Source organism: Macaca thibetana, chromosome 10, assembly GCF_024542745.1.
Source record: "Macaca thibetana thibetana isolate TM-01 chromosome 10, ASM2454274v1, whole genome shotgun sequence".
Taxonomy (NCBI): domain Eukaryota; kingdom Metazoa; phylum Chordata; class Mammalia; order Primates; family Cercopithecidae; genus Macaca; species Macaca thibetana.
The window spans coordinates 42,833,176-42,852,558 of NC_065587.1; the positions used below are offsets into that span (position 1 = coordinate 42,833,176).

The window sequence follows — 19,383 nt, forward strand, 5'->3', positions numbered from 1 at the left end:
ACACACATTTATTGAGCATATACTATGCACCAGGCCCTGGGATAGTGCTGAGAATACACTGGTGAACAAGACAGGTGTGGTCCCTGCCCCATGGAGGTGTACACTCCAGTGTGGGAAACAGGTAATGAGAAAATGAAGAACTAAGAATTCAGGAAGTGATGGGTGCCATTGGGCAGACACTGGGTTGTAAAGCAGGAGGGGACACAGTAGGACTAGTGAGAAAAACTAAGAAAGCAAATTTCTTCCCCTTATTCTCAACTTGGCCCTGAATTTGGCCTTTCTCTGCACACAGTGCTCTGATTAACTGAATACACAAATTTCCTAAATTGCCACTGTGCCAGGAACCTATGCTTGATTCCACAGGATTGAAAGTTGGCAGGTTAAAAATCCACACATACCATAGAGGAGTGACACTAAGTATCCCTCCCTCTTGAGAATCCCCAAGGTACATTGGAAACCCTCAGACTTTCCAGATCAATGGGAAAGGAGTGTGAAAAAATATTCTGGTTATTCAAGCCTGAGGATAGTTGGAGTTCTGGATAATTCAGCAGGTTTTAAGTCTAAGTCAGAGGGGAAAACTGGGACAAAGTAACAGAAACATGACTTTGTGGCTGTGGGCTGCCAGGGGTCTGAAGACTCAAATCTAAGGTGGAAGAGGTATGACTAAGCAGGGAAGGAATGGGGAGGCAGGCACAGCAGGATTTCTATTCTTAGGGGGCCAGGGTGATAGTCTCTGCTGCTCAGGGGAAAGTCAGAATCTCCTAGATGGAGAGCTTCAAAACGCACCATCCCCCCACTAGACCTCAATGGACACTTATGAGTCAACATTCTTGGGGTAACTCAAGAATGTGCATTTTCAACAAGTTTGATAGTTGTTTAAAATATACATTCTATGCCAACAAACTGGATAACTTAGTAGAAATAAATAATCTGCTACTTTCTGTGATTTTCATAAATAAATTCCTAGAAACACACAAGCTACATAGATTGACTCATGAAGGAATAGAAAACCTGAACAGACTAATTTTAGTAAGGATTTTGGATCAGTAATAAAAAACCTCTCAGCAACAAAAATGCCGAAGTCCAGATGACTTCACTGGCACATTCTGGCAAACACTTGAAGAATTACTGCCAATCCTTTTTAAACTCCTCCAAAAAATTGAAGAGGAGAGTACACTTCCAAGCTCATTCTATGTGGTCAGCATTACTCTGACACCAAGTCAGACAAAGACACTACAAGGAAAGAAAACTAGAGATTCATGTCGCAGATGAATATTGAAGCAATTATCCTCAACAAAATACCAGCAAACTGATTTCAACAGTATATTAAAATGATTATACATCATGACCAAATGGAATTTGTTCCTGGAATGCAAGGATGGTTCAACATATGAAAATAACTCAGTGTGATACACCATATTAACAGAATGAAGGGGAAACAAAACCCTAATCATCTCAAATGATGCAGAAAATCATTTGACAAATTTAACATCCTTTCATGATACAGACACTTATTAAACAAGCAATAGAAGAAAACTACTTCAAACAATAAAGGCTATAGCTAAAAAGCCCACAGCTAACACCATAACCAATGTTGAAAGACTAAAACCTTTTTCTCCAAAATCAAGAACAGGGCAAATATGCCCTTCTTGCTACTTTTGTTTCACATAATATTGGAAGTTCTAGCCAGAGCACTGAGGCAATGAAAAGAAACAAAAAGCATTCAAATCAGAGAGGAAGAAGTAAAATTGTTCCTGTTTACGGATGACATAATCTCTTATGTAAACAACCCTAAGGATTCCACAAAAAAAGCTGTTAGAACTAATAAATAAATTCAGCGAGGTTTCAGGATATAAAATTAACACACAGGAATCCGTTCCATTTCTATACATTATCAATGAACATTTAGAAAAGGAATTTATTTAAAAATTCCATTTACAATAGCATCAAAAAGAATAAACATTAAGAATAAACCTAACCAAGGAGGTAAAAGACTCATATACTGAAAACTATAAACATTGTGCAAGAAATTAAAGAAGACATGAAGAAATGTTGTAACATCCCATGCTCATGTATTGGAAGACTTAAATTCTTAAGATGTCAACACTACCCAAAATGATCTACAAATTCAGTGCAATCCTTATCAAAATGCCCCATGGCATGTTTTGTAAAAATGAAAAAACACCCTAAAATTTCTGTGGAATCTCTAAGGATCCTGAATAGCCAAAAAGCTTTGAAGAAAAATAACAGAGTTGGATGACTCACACTTCCTGATTTCATAGCATATTACAAAGCCACAGTAATCAAAACAGTGTGGTACTGGCATAAAGACAGATATATAAACCAATGGAATGGAATAAACAGTCTAGAAATAAACCTTTATATGTATACTCAACTGATCTTCAACAGGGTGCTAAGCCCACTCAATGGGAAAAGGACAGTCTCTTCAACAAATTGTATTGGGAAAACTGGATATGCACGTGCAAAAGAATGAAGCTGGGTCTTTCTCTTAGACTGTATATGAAAATGAAAGGGATTATATATCTAAACATAAAACCCAAAGGTTTAAAACTACTAGAAAAAACTTAAGGGGGCAATCTTCATGACATGGATTTGGTCTTGGATATGACACTACAAACACAGACAATAAAAGCAAAAATACACAAATGAGACTAATTTAAAGTTAAAAAATTTTCCTCAAAGGACACAGTCAGAAAAGGTAACCTGCAGAATAGGAGAATATATTTGTAAACCATATATCTGATAAGACGTTAGTATCCAAATATGAAAAGAACTGCAACTCAACAACAAAAATTATGTAACCTGATTTTAAAGTGGGCAAAAGACTTGAATAGACATTTCTCTAAAGATAATATGCAAATGGCCAGCAAGTACATGAAAAGATGCTTCAACATACCTACTCATCAGAGAAATGCAAATCAAGAACCACAGTGAGATATCACCTCACATCGATTAGGATGGTTACTATTAAAACGCCTAGAAAATAACTTTTGGTGGGAATGTAGAGAAATTGGAATCCTTGCACACTGTTGGTGGGATTGTAAATGATGCAACCACTATGGAAAACAGTATGGCATTTCCACAAAATATTAAAAATAGAAGTGTCGTGTAATCCAGCAATCCCACTTCTGGGTATACAGCTCAAAAAATTGAAAACAGGGTCTCAAAGATGTTTGCATACCCATATTTACAGCAGCATTATTCACAATGGTCAAGAAGCAGAAGCAATCCAAATGCTCATAGGTGGAGAATGGATAAACAAAATGTGGCATACCCATACAAGGGAACGTTATGTAGCCTTAAAAGGGAAGCACATTTTGATACATGGATAAACTTCGAGGACATTACGCTAAGCGAAATAAGCTAGTCACAAAAGGACAAATATTCTACGATTCCATTTATATGAGGTATCTAGCTAAATTCATAGACATAAAAAGTAGAATGGTGATTACCAGGGGCTTGGCGGAGGGGGCAAGTGTTTTTTCATAGGGACATCGTTTCGGTTCTGCAAGATGAAAAGGTTCTGGAGATCTGTATCTACAATAATTCAATGTATTTAACACTCCTGAACTGTATACACGTAAAATGGTTAGGATGGTAAATTTTATACGTGTTGCTTTTACCACAATAAAAAGCTGTGAAGTGGTATGATTCCATTTCTATACATTCTTGAAATACTAACATTATAGAGACAGATAGCAGATTAGCGGTTGCCAGAGGTGGGGTGCGGGGGTTGGGAAGAGGGAGGTTGTTGTGGCTCTAAAAGGGCCACACAAGAGTCCCTGTAATGGGACTGTCCCATGCCTTGACTGTGGTGGGGTCACCCAAATCTGCACATGGGATAAAACTGCATAGAATGAAATAAACGCACATGAACATCTAAAGCTGGTGAGATGTGAATAAGGACCATGGATTGCATCAGCGTCAGTTTTCTGGTTGTGATACTGCACTATTGTTATGAAAGATGTCACCACTGGGGACACTGGGGGAAGGGTATAACAGGGTGTCTTTACTGCATGCGAATCTACAATTATCTCAAAGTTAAATTTTTTTTTTTTTTTAAGTTATAAATGTAGACCAGGCATGGTGGCTCATGCCTATAATCCCAGCACTTTGGGAGGCTGAGGTGGATGGATCACCTGAGGTCAGGAGCTCAAGACAGCCTGACCGACATGGTGAAACCCCTTCTCTACTAAAAATATAAAAAGTAGCTGAGCCTGGTGGCACATGCTTGTAGTCCCAGGTACTGGGAAGGCTGAGGCAAGAGAATCACTTGAACCTGGGAGGCAGAGGTTGCAGTGAGCCATGATTGTGCCACTGCACTCCAGTCAGGGCGACAGAGCGAGACTCTGTCTCAAAAAAAAAAAAAAAAGTTATAAATGAATTTTTCATGATCAATGAAAAGTCAAAACAATCAAAATTTTTTGAAATGGTGCAAAATTCAAACTGCACCAAAGTGAAAGAAAAGCTTCCCTCCAATTCTAGCTCCAAATCTCCAGTTTCAATCTTGGAGGAAACCCTTTGAGCAGTTGCTCAGGGATAACCCATGCACAAATGTGTGTAAACTCCTTCTCAAAAACTTAACACCAAATGGAGCACACTTTGCATAATCTATCCTTCCGCATTTGTCTTTTGCTTCCTCTGTTTCACTGAACCATGTATCATGGAGGTGGTTCCAAACCAGTAACAGGAAACTGCCTCCTTCTTTCCGATGGTTCCATCGTATTCCACTGGGGGAAGCACTATACTTTGTTTAGCTGGTCCCTGCTGATGGACATTCAGGTTGACATCAGTTTGCCACAAACGAGGCTGCAGTGCATACCTCTGCATTTAAATCTTTGCACACGGGCCAGAATATCTTTAGGATGCATTCCTAGCTGGGGAATTGCTGTGACATTTCTATTTTGATGGGCACTTCCTGTGCACTGCACAAAGGCAGCTCGGATGTACACCCCAGCCTGCAGTCTTGAGACAGTCACTTCTAAGGAAAGTTTGCTTTCACATGAAAGAGAAGATGGAGAAAACCCAGCTTCCCTCTGACTTTCTTGTTTTTCCTGCCTCAGAGTAAGACAAAAGCTCTTTTTTTTTTTTTTTTTTTTTAGTATGCAGGTGGGAGCAACCCAGGCTGTACCTAATTCCTCCTTCTGCCTCTCCCACCTCCTCCTGCCTCTCCCACCGCATTCTGGCCACCTGCATGACTACTGATTCTTCCTCCAAAACTGTCCTGGATCAGCCATATCTTCTCTGTGCCACTGTATCCAAGCCACAAGTCACCCCCATCCCTCCCCTGGACAGCTGCACCAGTGCCTCACAGGTCCCTCTGTGGGCCCTCTGTTTTAGTCTTCCCAGGGGAGTTGGCATGGCCACTGTCACCCTGTGCTGAAATCTTCCAATAGCTTCTCATTGCCTCAGAATGAAGCCCAGGCTCCTTCCCTGGGCCTCCAAGCCGTGCATTATTTGGCCTCTCCTCTGCCTCTCTCCAGCATCATCTCCCTGAATGGTCCCTGGGTTCCCTCATCCCAGCCACATGGAGCTGCTCATGGCTCCACACTCTGAGCTCCCTCCCACCGCAGGGTCTTTGCACTTGCAGCTCCCCCTTGCCTAGATGCTCTTCCTCTAGATGGCCACATGTCCGGCTCCTCTTGTTATTTAGATCTCATGATCTAAATCATTGCCTCCAGGAAACTTTCCCTGACCACTCAATCCACACTGGCCCTCTTCCCAACCTTTCTTTTCCACACTCCCTGGCTTTGTTGTCTTCACGCTTTTGGTGAAATGTATCATTGGGTTATTTCCTGTGCCCCCAGCTCCAGTGCTTGCTCCATGAGAGCAGAGACTTTGATAATGACACTCCATGGGGCAGAGCCACAAGCACAGATGGACAACATGTTTAGCTGTCCTCCTGGATCTCACAAAGCAGGCCACACCTTCCTGAAGCCAGACCCCCTACGACCACTTCCATTCCTCTCACAGCCTGGGGATATCCTCTATCTCTGAGACTTAAGAGAACCCAGCCAGTTGGATACTCCTAACGACCTGGGCTGACTTTCAGCTTGCAACTTGCAGCAGAGAATGGGCGTTCCAATTTCAATTTCAGGGCATGATTAGGGCCTGGGTCATAGGGACCCAAAGGAGCTGGAGCAGGGTCCAGACAGGCAGCTCTGACTGTAATCCCTGGGTGTGGTGAAGGTGTGACCTCTACATTGCTGATTAGTGAGCGGGGTCTGGGAGGGGACCATGAAGCCGATGAGAAGCTGGGCACATCTACTCCCCTGATGCAACCTGGGCCCAGCCAGCAATTGATGAGTCAGCACGTACTGACTCGGCCTGATCCTGGAATTTGGCACAGAATTTGGCACAGCATAGGCGTCGGCAGGAGAGGGAGCACCGCCTGAAAGGTTGGGAAGCCCAAGATAATATGTGAGAAAGTGTTTCTGTGTTTTTGAAGTTTCCAGGAGTCAGGAGGCAGTCGAAAGAATCCAGAACTTTGGGTAAAAGCAACCTGTCATTTACAGCCGTGGACTGGGACAGGTCTGTTGAAACTCAGTCTCTTCTTCTGAGCCATCTCACAGTGTTGTCCTGAAGATCAAGAGATAATGTGGAGTGAAGTGCTTTGTTTGTGGACCTCCAAGGCCAACCATAAGTGCTGTGAGGCAGGAGGTCTGTGTGCAACTGAAATGTAAACTCCTGGAGGCCAAAAACCTAGATCTTATCCCTGGTGCCCAGCATTTGGTGGGTGCTACATAGCTCTTGGGTAAATGTGGGCTGGTGCTGTGTTTACCAGGCCTATTGGTCTTGAATAACAGAAACTCAATCTGAACCAGCTTCAGATACAGGGAATCTGACAGAATGCTCCAAGGGCAGCATGCCACCAGGTCAAGGGAACCCAGGAATCAGGACTCAGGCACCTCTCCTCTCGGAACCTCTGCCTCATTCTCTTCTCTCTAGAAAAGATTGGATTCTTTAACTTCTCATGGCTATCAGCAACATCCAAGGTTTACATTCTACCATGCAAGTACCAAAAGAGCATTTCCCAGGGAAGTATACTGATTGGTTCAGCTTGAATCCTGTGCTCGTCTCTGGACCAATCTAAGGAAACCAGGAAGTTGGAATCATAACACAGTATAGCTGCTTCTACTGACAACAAGTGAATGGTGGTGAGGGGTTCCTGGGAAGGTTCTTTTTCTATTCTTAGAGATGAGATGCTGAGCTGATAATCCCATAGGTCTGTGTGAAAGAAGTCAATTTGTAAGGAAGAATTCGATTTTAGAAGTTTTTAAAAGTAACACATTCTCATTGTAATAAATGCCGGTTACAGAAGGGGAAAAGTCAACCATGATTCTATAACTCAGAGATAGTCACAGTTAACCTTCTTTACCTCTCTGCTGTTCCTTTGAGGTCTCCTTTGCTGTTCCTGAATGCTGGAGGGCCCCAGGGTGCATCCGTGGATCTCTGTTTGTTCTATGCATATTTACTCACTCCCTTGTGAGCTCATCTGGCCTCTTCCTGTCCTGAAGATTCCTCAGTTTCCATCTCCTGCCTAGGCGTCTCCCTGACACCTGCCTAGTATATCCAGTGATCTCAACATCTGTCTGGGTAACCAGCATCCTGACCACATATGGCCCATTCGAGTCCTCCACTCGCCGCACTCACCTGCTGCTCCCAGTCTTCGTTGCCTCTCACGGCAACTCAGTCCTTGCGGGGGGCTCAGTTTTGGGGTCACTAGCATGTCTTTTCCTGTCTCTCCCCCCAATAGTTGATCTGTCAGCAAATCTTAGTGGCTTTGCCTTCAAAATGCATTCCTTTTCATACTGTCCATTGCCACCTGGTCAAAGCCACTGCCACTTTTCACCTGCGTCATTGCAGCTGGCTACTAGCGAATGGGTGGCTCTGCTCTTTCCGACCCTGCCATTACTCATGCCCAGCCCCACGGGACCAGGGATCCTATTCAATGAGTCAGTTCATGCCTCTTCTTTCTCAAGCCCTCCTCTGCCTCTCAGAAAATTCATAGTAAAGATCTATGATTTCTTTGAGGGGTGATGAAAATGTTCAAAAAGTAGATACTAATGATGATCACATAACTCTGTGAATGTCCTAAAAAACACTATCCTGTACATTTTTAAAAGAGAGAACTGCTGATAAACTATTTTAACATTTTGGAGCAAGTATCTATGTCTTTACACTTGGCCTGCACGTTGCTACATAAACTGGTCCCTGATCCCTTGCTGAGCCCTTCTTTCCTTCTTTTTTTTTTCCTTTTTTCTTTTTTGAGATGGAGTCTAGCTCTGTCATCCAGGCTGGAGTGCAGTGGCATGATCTTGGCTTACTGCAACCTTCACCTCCCGGGTTCAAGCAATTCTTCTGCCTCAGCCTCCCAAGTACCTGAGACTACAGGCACATGCCACCGTGCCCAGCTAATATATATACACACACACACCCCCATATATATATATATATATTTGTAGTTTTGGTAAAGACGGGGTTTCACCATGTTGGCCAGGCTGGTCTCAAAGTCCTGACCTCAAATGATCTGCCCACCTTGGCTTCTCAAAGTGCTGGGATTATAGGCATGAGCCACCGTGCCCGGCCAGCCCTTCTCTTTCTGTCTTCCTCACTCACTCTGCTCTGCCCTTAGGTCCCCTCTTGGTCCCCAGGTGCCTACCCCGGGGCCTTTCCACCTGCAAGGCTCTCCTCCCAGGCACCTGCCTGCCGTCCCCCATCTTCTCAGTGAGATCTTCCCGTCACTCCCCATGGAAACTGCCAGCGTTGTTTTCCTTCTTCACACTTGAATTCATGTCTTAGGGCTGCCATAACAAAGTAACGCAGACTGGGTGGCCTAAAACAACAGAAATGTGTTCGCTTACACATCTGGAGGTCAGAAGTCCAACCTCAAAGCATCAGCAGAGCTGGTCCCTTTTGGAGGCTCTGAGGGATAGTCTGTCCCAGCCTCTCTCTGTGCTCCTGGGCTTCTGGGCAATTGTTGGCATTCCTTGGCTTGCAGCCATGTCATACCAATCTCAGCTTCCATCACCACATCACCTTTTCTCTGCATGTCTGTGTCTCTCTATGTCTCTGTGTCTCTTCTTCCAAGGACACCAGTCATTGGATTTGGGCCCAACCTCTTCCACTACGACTTCATCTCACCTTGATTATATCTGCAAAGAACCTGTTTCCAAATAAGGGCCCGTTCCTGGATCTCTTCTGCATAGCCACTATTTACATGTTCCTGTTTTCTCTAAGCCTAGATGCTGTCAGAGTCCCTCTCGGAGCCTTGAAATCCCCTCTGAGACTGGCCAAGTGAAGATCACCATCCCCATGTTGCAGGGGAATCTTGAAGAGATGTTGACATGTCCAGGATGGAGCAGGGCATCCCCAGTGCCAACGCCAATGCCCACCTTCCAGCCACTCATGTTCTGTGAATGCCCCAACCAGTTTCTTCCCTCCCTCTCTCCCCTCTTTCCTTTGTGTATTTATTTATTTACTTGTTTGATTGTTCTTTCATTTATTTTAATACCCCCCAACATCATCTGGGCGGTGACTTCTGAGCCGCATGATAGAAGGCTCAGCAATTATTGCAAAGTGTTGCTTACATCTTCGATGTTTGTGTGAACAGCACGCACAGCGGTGACAGTGATAATGGAGGTCACGTGACCGCTCCTATGTCTCATCAGGTCCCGCTGGGCAGCCGGTATCAGCTTGTAACAATCCCTGCAGACAGGTCAGGAGAACTTGCCACAGCGCTGGGTCTCAGTATAGCACATGGAGTAGTTTTTATTTTCCTCTTTGCATTTTTAGAAGGATTTTCCTAAGTGTGTCATATTTTAATGAAACACAGTGTTTGTTGTTAGGGCACATGTGGTGAGGACCCAGTATGGGCTATGTAGGCAGCTAACCAAGAATTCAATCAGTGGTCCATTCAATCTGCGTGTCTGGCCGTCGCTGGAACATCCCTGCCTGTCAAATACCCTCTGCACTGTCAGAAATTCCCTGCATTACGCTTCACACCTTCAACTCTTGAAAGCTTGCTTTTTGGAAGGGCAGGGGTGACTCAGAGACAATTGCCTTTTGCAGCTGATTCTCTCCATAACATGGAACCCTGGGACTTGAGAGAGCATCAGTGGCCGCCTGCCATGATGCCCCAGGGATGACTGCTCCATCTCCATAAGCCAGGGCTTGGCAGGAGCTTGGTTTGCGGATGAGCCAAGTTCTTGGGTGGGACCTGCTATGATTCGAGCCCTGGGGACTGGTCCCTAAAATCTCTCGTGTCCATGTTAAAGAGAACTATTCTCTTGATTGCTACTTCTCCAGCAGTAAAGCACTCACCTGGGAAACAAGATCTCAGCTGTGACGGGGCTGAACATAGCATTGGCCAACCAAGCTCTAGAGGTTCCCATCTGTTTAGGGTCAGCCCTGGAGCAGGGGAAAGTCCTTTAAACCGGAGAAGCCGGGCCACGCATTCCTGGGGAGAAGAGCGACCCTTGGAGGCCGAGTTTCTCTTCATCTCACGGAAAAGGTGGGGGCATTGGGCGAGGTGGGACTGGGAAGAAAACTCAAGTCAGCTGCCAACAGGCTAAGCCCCCCCACCTGGGGAGAGGCTGAGAGAGCTGCCTGGAGCCCATAAAAGCCAGTCCCCCTCAGGGCTGGCTCCAGGGTTTATTAAATACTAGGCCTTCTGGACCAGGAAAAGACTAAACAAAATGTGGTTTTCCTCTGTGAACTGATTGCATCTGGGGGTGCACTTCCCGAAGACCAGTCTGCAGGGACCCCTGGCCTGGCCTAGACATTCTGCCCCTTGACCCTGGTCTGAAGCCCTGGACTGGGGTCACCGGCTTCCCTGGGGACTGCCCATCAATGCCAGGAGGGGAAGGGGAGGGGGTCAGTAGCTTAGGGAGGTAATGAGGATGGATCCACAGGCCCCATGTTGTTCAGTGTGGAAGCCGGTGGGGCCTGGGCAAAAGGAGAAGAGAAGGGTCTAGTTCTGGGACTGCGTCCTTCCCTGCCACAGCAGCTGCTGCAAAGACCAGGTACTTAGAAAGAGTGGGACCACTCCAGCTAAACCAAGTGATCCTGTCCTCCCGGAAACCGGGCGGTTCCTCTCCTGCGATGTGGGGAAGCGTGAGAATGGGCTGGTGGAGATGCAGGTGGAGGGCAGGTGGGAGGATTCTAGGGCTCTGCGGCGCTGCTTTCGCACCCTCCCCTCATTTTCCGCGGTGGTTCATTTTCTTTTCTTTGAGGTAATTTTGTTGGAGTAAGAAACGCAAACAAGGCAGCTACGGTCCTTAGGTCAGACAAGGAGCATTCGCAGTCACAGCTGAGTGTCTTGGCCTGAGTACTGCAGCTGGTCCGAGAGCGGCTGCGCGGGGACCTGTGAGCAGATTCCTGTCCTTGTTCCTGTCCTGTGGCTGAGACCATTCATCTGGGGCTGAATGGTGAATTCCTTCTTCTGTCTCAAGGGAGTTTCCTTTTAGCCTGCAGGAAACCCTTGGGAGCAAGCACAGCTTTTCAGAACCCATTTTGACAAATTACAAAATGAGGCTTTTGCCCCAGTTTTTCTCTGCATGATTTGACTTAATGTCAAATAGTGCCATTGGTCTTGATGAAAGTTATTTTTTAAAATAAGTGAAATTGTCCACAAAAGCCTGCAGTTTTAAACACAAGTATTTGAGTTAGGTGAAGCTGCAAGTTACAAGACAATCTTGTCCCAGATTCCTAGGAAGAACGGAATTGGCTTCAGTCCTACATGCTTAAGGTTGATTTATTGAGATGCATTTATTACTGCCTACTACCTATCAGCTGTTGTGCCCTGTAAACTTCTATAAGACCGTGCCCAAAAGTCACCTCCTCAGTGAAGCCTTCCCCTACTTCCTCAAATTGCCTCTTCTGCATTCCTACGACATTTGATTTACCTAATTATCACAAGACTCTCCAGTTTATGTATTTCTAATAATAAAGTAACCTTAAGGAAGCCATGATCCATGAGGACTGATGACCTATACCTTAGAGAGGTGATATGTGCAAGGTACACAGTTCTGCAGACAAAACAATGTTTGAAAGCACCTCCATTTGCTACCATCAAAATAACATAAAGAACATAATGGAAATTGGTCATGTTTGGTTGCCTGGCCCCATTTCCCCTTCATAACCATGACAATTTTGATTCAAGGGCTTGCTCTTTTCCATTTACAAATAGGGCACTGGGCTCAGAGCACCACTTCCCTCCATACGTAACAGACAGAAATAGGCACATGAACCACACCAAGTCAGTCAGATGGCCTACTTTGGAACCTGAGTCTCAAGCAAAGGGACAAAGAGGCTGACATGGTTGGTGTTTCATTCCATCACAGAAGCAGCACCTTGATCAGACTGTTTCTGCTACCTGCCTCATAGCCTGCAGCCTGCCTTGCTCCTACTCATTCTCAGTCCCACATCTCCAGCCTGCACTCAGTTCTGTGAAGCTTCCAGTGAATTCCCTTTTTCTAAAGTCAGCCAGGACTGATTGCTGTTGTTTGCAACCAAAGAATCCTGGATCACCCAAAGTTCCCCAGTGCTTGACTTCCTGCCACTCTTTTCAGATCCCCTTTTCCTTATTCTCCCATTGTCTGACCTTTATGTTCCCTCAGTGTCTTATTTCCTCATCCCAGTGCCATGTCCCTCCCCGAGTCCTGCAGGAAAATTTTACCTTTTCTGCCCACTCTTTTCTCTCCCAGCTCTTTATTTTGTAGATTGTCTTAGTCCTTTAAAGCCTTCATCTGTCCTTCCATCACATCCAGGCTTTCCTGACCTGCTGGCATCCCAGCAAGGAGGTCCAAGAACCCAAAGGGTTTGATACAGGGCAAGTCTCCCCAGAGGGCAGGAGACAAAGCAATGGCTGAACTGGGCGACAAGGGAGGGGATGTTGGTAAATGCCCCATCTTTACTCTGACACATGAGAAAGGCTGCCACTGGCCAAGAACTTGTGTGCCACGCCCACCTCTTCCCCCCCTCATCCTGCCAATGAGGGAGGCTTCCTTCCATCACCGTAATTTTATGTGTCAACTTGATTGGGCCACAATTAATGCCCAGATTAAACATTATTCTTGGTGTGTTTGTAAGAGGGTTTCCAAATGGGATTAACATTTGAATTGATTCACTTAGTAAAGCAGATGGCCCTCCCCACTGTGGGTGGGCCTTGTCCAAATTGTTTAAAGGCTTGTATAGAACAAAAGGCAGAAGAGGGCTTCACCCTTTTGCTTCCTGTCTACCAGCTGGAGCTGGGACATCTCAACTCATCCTCTCTTGCCCTTGGACTAGGATTTGCAACATCAGCTCCCCAGGTTCTCAGGCCTTCAGACTTGGGCTGAATTATCCCAGACCCTCCTGGGTCTCCAGCTTACAGATGGCAGATAGTGGGACTTCTCAGCCCCCGTATCTATGTGAGCCAATTCCTCTTCATATATATATATGTATTCTATTGTTCTGTTTCTCTGGAGAACTCCCACTAATACACCTACCATCCCCCTCTTCCAGAGGTGGAAACTGAGGCTCAGAGGTGAAGTCACTTGTCCCAGGTCCCCCAGCCAGGAGGAGTTTGTTCCTGGAGTGGAATTCACATCTGCCTGTCTTTGGAGCCCTTACTGAAGCCCAAGGCCATTGTGAGACCATTCTTGTGTTGCTATAAAGGAATCCCTGTAGCTGGGTAATTTACAAAGAAAAGAAGATTAACTGGCTCATGGTTCTGTAGGCTGTACAGGAAGTGTGATGCCAGCATCTGCTTGGCCTCTGGGGAGGCCTTGAGCTGCTTACAGTCCTGGCAGAAGGTGAAGGGACAGCCTGCATATCACAGGTCAGAGCAGGAGCAAGAGAGAGGTGGGGGGAGGTGTCACACACTTTTAAACAGCCAGATCTTGGGAGAACTCACTCACTATCATGAGGGCAGCACCTGCCAGGAAGGATCCGCCCCCAGGACCCAAAACACCTCCCACTGGACCCTACTTCAACACTGGCGATCGCAATTCGACATGAGATTTAGAGGGGATGACATCCAAGCCACATCAGCTTGTGTCTTCCCTGTTAACTCCGCCTTCCCGCTAACGATACTGTAATCAACAGAGCCCTGAGCCACTGGCTGGAGGAGGGCTGGTTGTGATTTATTCCAGTTTGGCCTCATCTGTAATCAGAACCATCCTAAACGGAAACAAAGAGGATGTCTTCATCCCTAGGACCCCAGGAACCCCAGCAGGGCCACCAGGAGGTTCTGCCAAGGGTGCCACCCGTGTGGTCAGCAGCCCCGATGTTATTCCTGCCCTGAAAGTGCAGCCCTAAGGAGATTGTCACGGAAGGTGCACTTGTGATTAGTTAGCAACCTGAAATTGAGGTTTCCTCACCCAGGGACAGAGCCATGTTCCCAAATACCTGGAAAAGATGCGTCCAAATCACTTCTCCCAGCCAGCAAAGTCAGAAAACTGACTGCAGCTTTTCATTTCTTCACTGGTCTTTGTTGTGCAGACAGAACTTAAGGAGAAAGGGCTTTGGAGGATCTGCTTGTTTGCTTAGTTTTCTGTCTTTTATTCCTTTGGTGGGTTCATGACATGGGAACTGCTAGAATACATCCATTGTAGGAAAATTAGCAGATGCAGGCAGAGCAACAGAAAGCTGTTTAAAAACCTCTACTGTGACTCATCCACAGAGCATCACAGTTGATAGACTGGTATAGAATGGGTGCTTCTTTTTTGAAAAATGAAATGATACCTGCTTACATTCTGGTTGGTGACGTGCTTTTTGAATGTGATGATCATCATTGGCGCTCTCAACATTGGAAAACATGGTGTAGTAGCTCTCTGGTTTGTGGGACTGTTTTTGCTCTGTTTTGTTCATTAGCCAGGCCAGCCTCATCCTCCCTTCCCACAGGACTGCTCTGATTTTCCTTTGAGGACCATCCTTTGCTCACAGCATGCAGCCTTGGTCCCCCTGTATCTCTCTCTCTCTCTCTGTCTCTCTCTCCCTTTCTTTCCCTCTCCTCTCTTCCTTCTGTTGAGACAGATAACTTTCTGACGCCTTCCCTTCATTCCCGACTTGAGCTCTTTCTGTAATTACCAGGATGCCAGACTCTGGGACATAACAAAGCCCGAGGGAAACCGCAAGCATTTGATATGGCCTCGGTCTCAGTTTGCAGAGGGGCTGTTTGACAGCTTCGAGAGCCACCTAAAGAAGCTTCTCAGTTCTGAGCAGGGCTACCCTTCTGGGCTGCTCAGTGACAGATAAGATTTTCTAACTAAGACTTTAATTATATCCAAATCCCTGATACAAAGGGGTGGCCCTCCATGGTCACCCAACAGCCCAGGGGCCATCTGGGGCATGGTGGGGGCCAGGGTCCCTGAGGAGTCTGAGAGCCGCTAAGGCTGAGGGCTATCCTCAGCTGGATGTGGCGATTCCACAGCTGAGGAATCCTGAGCTTAGAAAATCCAAATCATTGATGATGGACAAGCAAACATGATCAGCCTTTGCCCTGGAGGGAGACATCAACTTTGTAAACTACAGCAAACAAATCTGGCTGCTGCCCCAGAGGGAGACGCTTCTCTGTCTACTAAGTTGTTTCCTTGTAAAGATAGCATAGAAGAAAAGCTGTCAGTGCCTCTGCTCACAAGATGTACAGAAATGGGGGACATCATGGAGAACTTTCTCTCAATGTGAATGAAACAAGAAGAGGAGAAGTGGCAAGAAAGATGTTTCTTTGATGTTGTCAGAGTGTGAGGCTGATATGCCAGGAAGCTCTAATCCAGCTATTCACTCATCATCCTGCAGCCTCTTCCCTACTTGTGTTCTGTATCTCCCTTGGCAAAACCTAGCCTCAGGGCTCCTGCGGCACAGTGGCTGGCTGAGGCAGCAGTCAGGATGTGCTTGACAGCAAGGCACAGAAGAACCATCTCCAATGGCTCCAATAATAAGGAATTTGTTACTTCGTCAACATGAAGCCCGAAAGGGAGTCAGTGGCTCAAGGACTGGCAGATTTGGAGGTTCAGTGGTGCTACTAAGACCACAACTTTCAGCCCTGCCATACTCCCCAAATTGTCCTCATCCTCAGGCTTTGCTCGTGGTTGCAAGGTGGCTGCCAGGCTCCACACATAATATCTTCATACCAGCACAGAATAAGGGAGAGCAGTGTCTTCTTCATGAGCCTGCTTAAGAGTGGTAAGAAGAAACTTCCCCAAAGCTCCCAACTTCCAGATGTTCTGTCAGCTCTTATTGGCTAACATTGTATCACATCCTCTTTTCCTAAACCAATCATTAGCAAGAAATGGAATTACTATGACCAGCTTGGACCAATCAAGTTTCACTGTTGAACCGAACCACCCCCGAAGCCCATGGATTCCAGATAACTGAACCAAAACAGGATAAAGACAGGTAGGTGACAGGGCCTCAGATACAGCAAAAATATGTAAATAAAAATGCTGCGGGCCAGGCCTGGTGACTCTTGCCTGTAATCCCAACACTTTCGGAAGCCAAGGTGGGAGGATCCCTTAAGCCCAGGAGTTTGAGGCCAGCCTGGGCAACACAGGGAGACCTCGTCTCTACAAATCATTTTTTTAAATTAGCCGGGTGTGGCAGTGTGTGCCATTGGTCCCAGCTACTCAGGAGGCTGAGGTGGGAGAATCACTTGAGTCAGGGCAGTCAAGGCTGCAGTAGATGTGATCATGCCACTATACTCCAGCTTGGGCAACAGAGTAAAGCCCCATCCCCGCCTTCCCCCACAAAACTAAAACAAAATCTCAAAAATGTTGTAGATGCCCAGTTAAATTTGAATTCAGATAAATAAATAATTTTTAGCATACGTCCCATGCAGTTTTGGGGGGTATAACTTATACTAAAAATTATTCACTGTTTAGCTAGAATTTGAATTTAACTGGGCATATTGTATTCTTTCTGGCAGCCCTAATAGCCAATCAACACTGTCTGCTAGAGTTGGATCATCCCAGCAGCTGTGTGGTGGGAAGTTTTTGTCTGATGAGAAGAAAGCAAATCGATTTGGCTGAAATGGAAATCTTGGTAATGATCTCTCCCTGATACCCACGCGGCTCCTCATGCCCCCGGCAGATCTCAGCCCAGATGATGTTGCTGTTCATCACGTTTTCCTACTGTTCATCATGTTTCAAGCTGGAAACAGAGTCATTTTCCCCTTAATACCCTTCCCCCAATTCAACCCGTCAGTTTTAGCTCTCTCAGTCCTATTTCCAAGACACATCCTGACTCTATTCACTCTCTCCCTGTCCACCCCCATCACCCTAAGCCAGTGATTTTCAACCACAGTCCATTTTGATGCCCAAGGAACATTCGACAACGTCTGCAGAGAGTTCTGGCTGTCACAACTCAGGGGGAGGGGAGCCACTGGTGTTTGGTGAGGAGAAGCCAGGGATGCGGCTCAACATCCTACACTGCACAGGACGGCCCACAATCAAGACTTACCTGGCTCAAATTTCAGTAGCGCCCAGTGGAGAAACACTGGTCTCGGCCAACTGTCCTCTGCCTTGGCTGAACAGCTGCCACGTGCCCCCTGGGTCTGCCAGTTGCCATTGGCTCTTTACTGTCCTAAATGTTCCCTCACCTTATGATTCCCCAATTAAATGGTTTCAGTGACCCCTCTCTACTCTTCTTTTTAAACAAAACCCACGTTCCCCCATGGCCTACCTGCTGCCAGCCTCCCACATGCCCCTTCACCCGGCTGCTTTTGCTTTGTTCTTTAAATAATGGCTCCCTGTTCCTGCCAGTCCCAGCTCCCACATAATCTCCTTCGAAAACGCTTCCTGGGCCTCTGCTACCTGCTGCCACCTGCCACACTTATCCATTTTATAGCCTCCATATGACACAGACAGGAAATAGGGAACTACCCGGTAAAAGAGGGCAGCTGCCTGGCAGGGGCCCCACCCCCAAGCCTGGAAACCTGCAGCCCTGAATGGGAACAGGCACTCCTGTTTTCGTGCCCAAATGTTGCCTTTTGGCCTGCTGTGGCCCCCTATCCTGTATCCATATAAACCCCAAGCCCCAGGTCCCGTGAGCAGATGAGCAGAAGAACAGTTGCAGAGGAGGAGAGAAGAGAAGGAGCGTCTGAACGTCAGCTGGGGATAGTCAGAGAGATCGGCCCTGGGACAGCCAAACCAGGGAAAGATCATCTTCCCACCCCATTCCCTTTCCAGGTCCCCATCCATCCTGCTGAGAGCCACCTCCACCACCCAGTAAAATCCCTGCATTCACCATCCTTCAAGTCCATGTGTGACCTGATTCTTCCTGAATGCTGGACAAGGACCTGGGTACCAAGATTATGCTGGTTAACGCTTAAGCCCTTCACGAATGGCAAGGCTAAAAGAGCGCACAGTAACACAGGCCTACTTGGGCTTTGGGAGTCATAGACTCCCACCCCTGGATGCTGTTGTGGGGCTGGAGCCCAGGGGTGCTCACCCTAGCTCCTGCACCTGCCCGTCTGCATGCTCTCCCTCCTGTAAGGGGTTTGAACACACATGGCAGCTGCACAGATGAGCCATACGCCTGTTGCACATCCTGCAAGGTGGTTCAGGGAACTCTCCTGTTTCACACAGATATCCTTGTTAGATTCCCAATCTTTTCAATCATCTTATTTATAGGCTTTCTCATTGGTGAACATTTTCAGTGTGGCCCCTCCAGAAGCAAAGCTTTCTGAGGAGGCACACTCTGGGTCCTGCCCTCAGCGATACTGGACATGGCTGTGTCCTCAGAAACTGGCACTGATAAGTGCCCAAGACATATTTATTGACTAACTGAAAGGCACACGTTTACACAAATCCACCAGTGAAAATCAGGGTTGGGCACAGAATTTGCAGGGCCCAGTACAGAATGAAAATGCAGAGTTCCTTGTCCAAAAGTTATGAAGAATTTCAAGAGAGCACTAAACCCAGGGCAGGATGCTTCTGAGTGTGGGGTCCTGGACACTTGTCCGTGAAGCCAGCCCCGACTACAAGATTACTTTACAACCATGGCCAAAGAATAATTTCTTTTTTTTTTTTTTTTTTGAGACGGAGTCTCGCTCTGTCGCCCAGGCTGGAGTGCAGTGGCGCTATCTCGGCTCACTGCAAGCTCCGCCTCCCGGGTTTACGCCATTCTCCTGCCTCAGCCTCCCGAGTAGCTGGGACTACAGGCGCCCGCCACCTCGCCCGGCTAATTTTTTTGTATTTTTAGTAGAGATGGGGTTTCATTGTGTTAGCCAGGATGGTCTCGATCTCCTGACCTCGTGATCCGCCTGTCTCGGCCTCCCAAAGTGCTGGGATTACAGGCTTGAGCCACCGCGCCCGGCCAAGAATAATTTCTTAACTAAAAGTTCTTACTTCACCCGGTGACCCCCAGACATCAGGGCTCAGT

At 46.6% G+C, this 19,383-nt stretch overlaps 1 protein-coding gene and 1 long non-coding RNA gene across 2 annotated transcripts in view; one reads left to right on the forward strand and one right to left on the reverse strand.

The window, feature by feature from the left end:
- Nucleotides 1-19,383, reverse strand: part of RBM38 (RNA binding motif protein 38) — a 493,989-nt gene that overhangs the window by 333,453 nt on the left and 141,153 nt on the right. The window lies entirely within an intron of this gene.
- On the forward strand, nucleotides 16,337-17,608 carry LOC126929170 (uncharacterized). The gene is made up of 3 exons (XR_007717084.1): nucleotides 16,337-16,401; nucleotides 16,928-17,043; nucleotides 17,285-17,608. It is a non-coding gene; the product is annotated as an uncharacterized LOC126929170 (long non-coding RNA).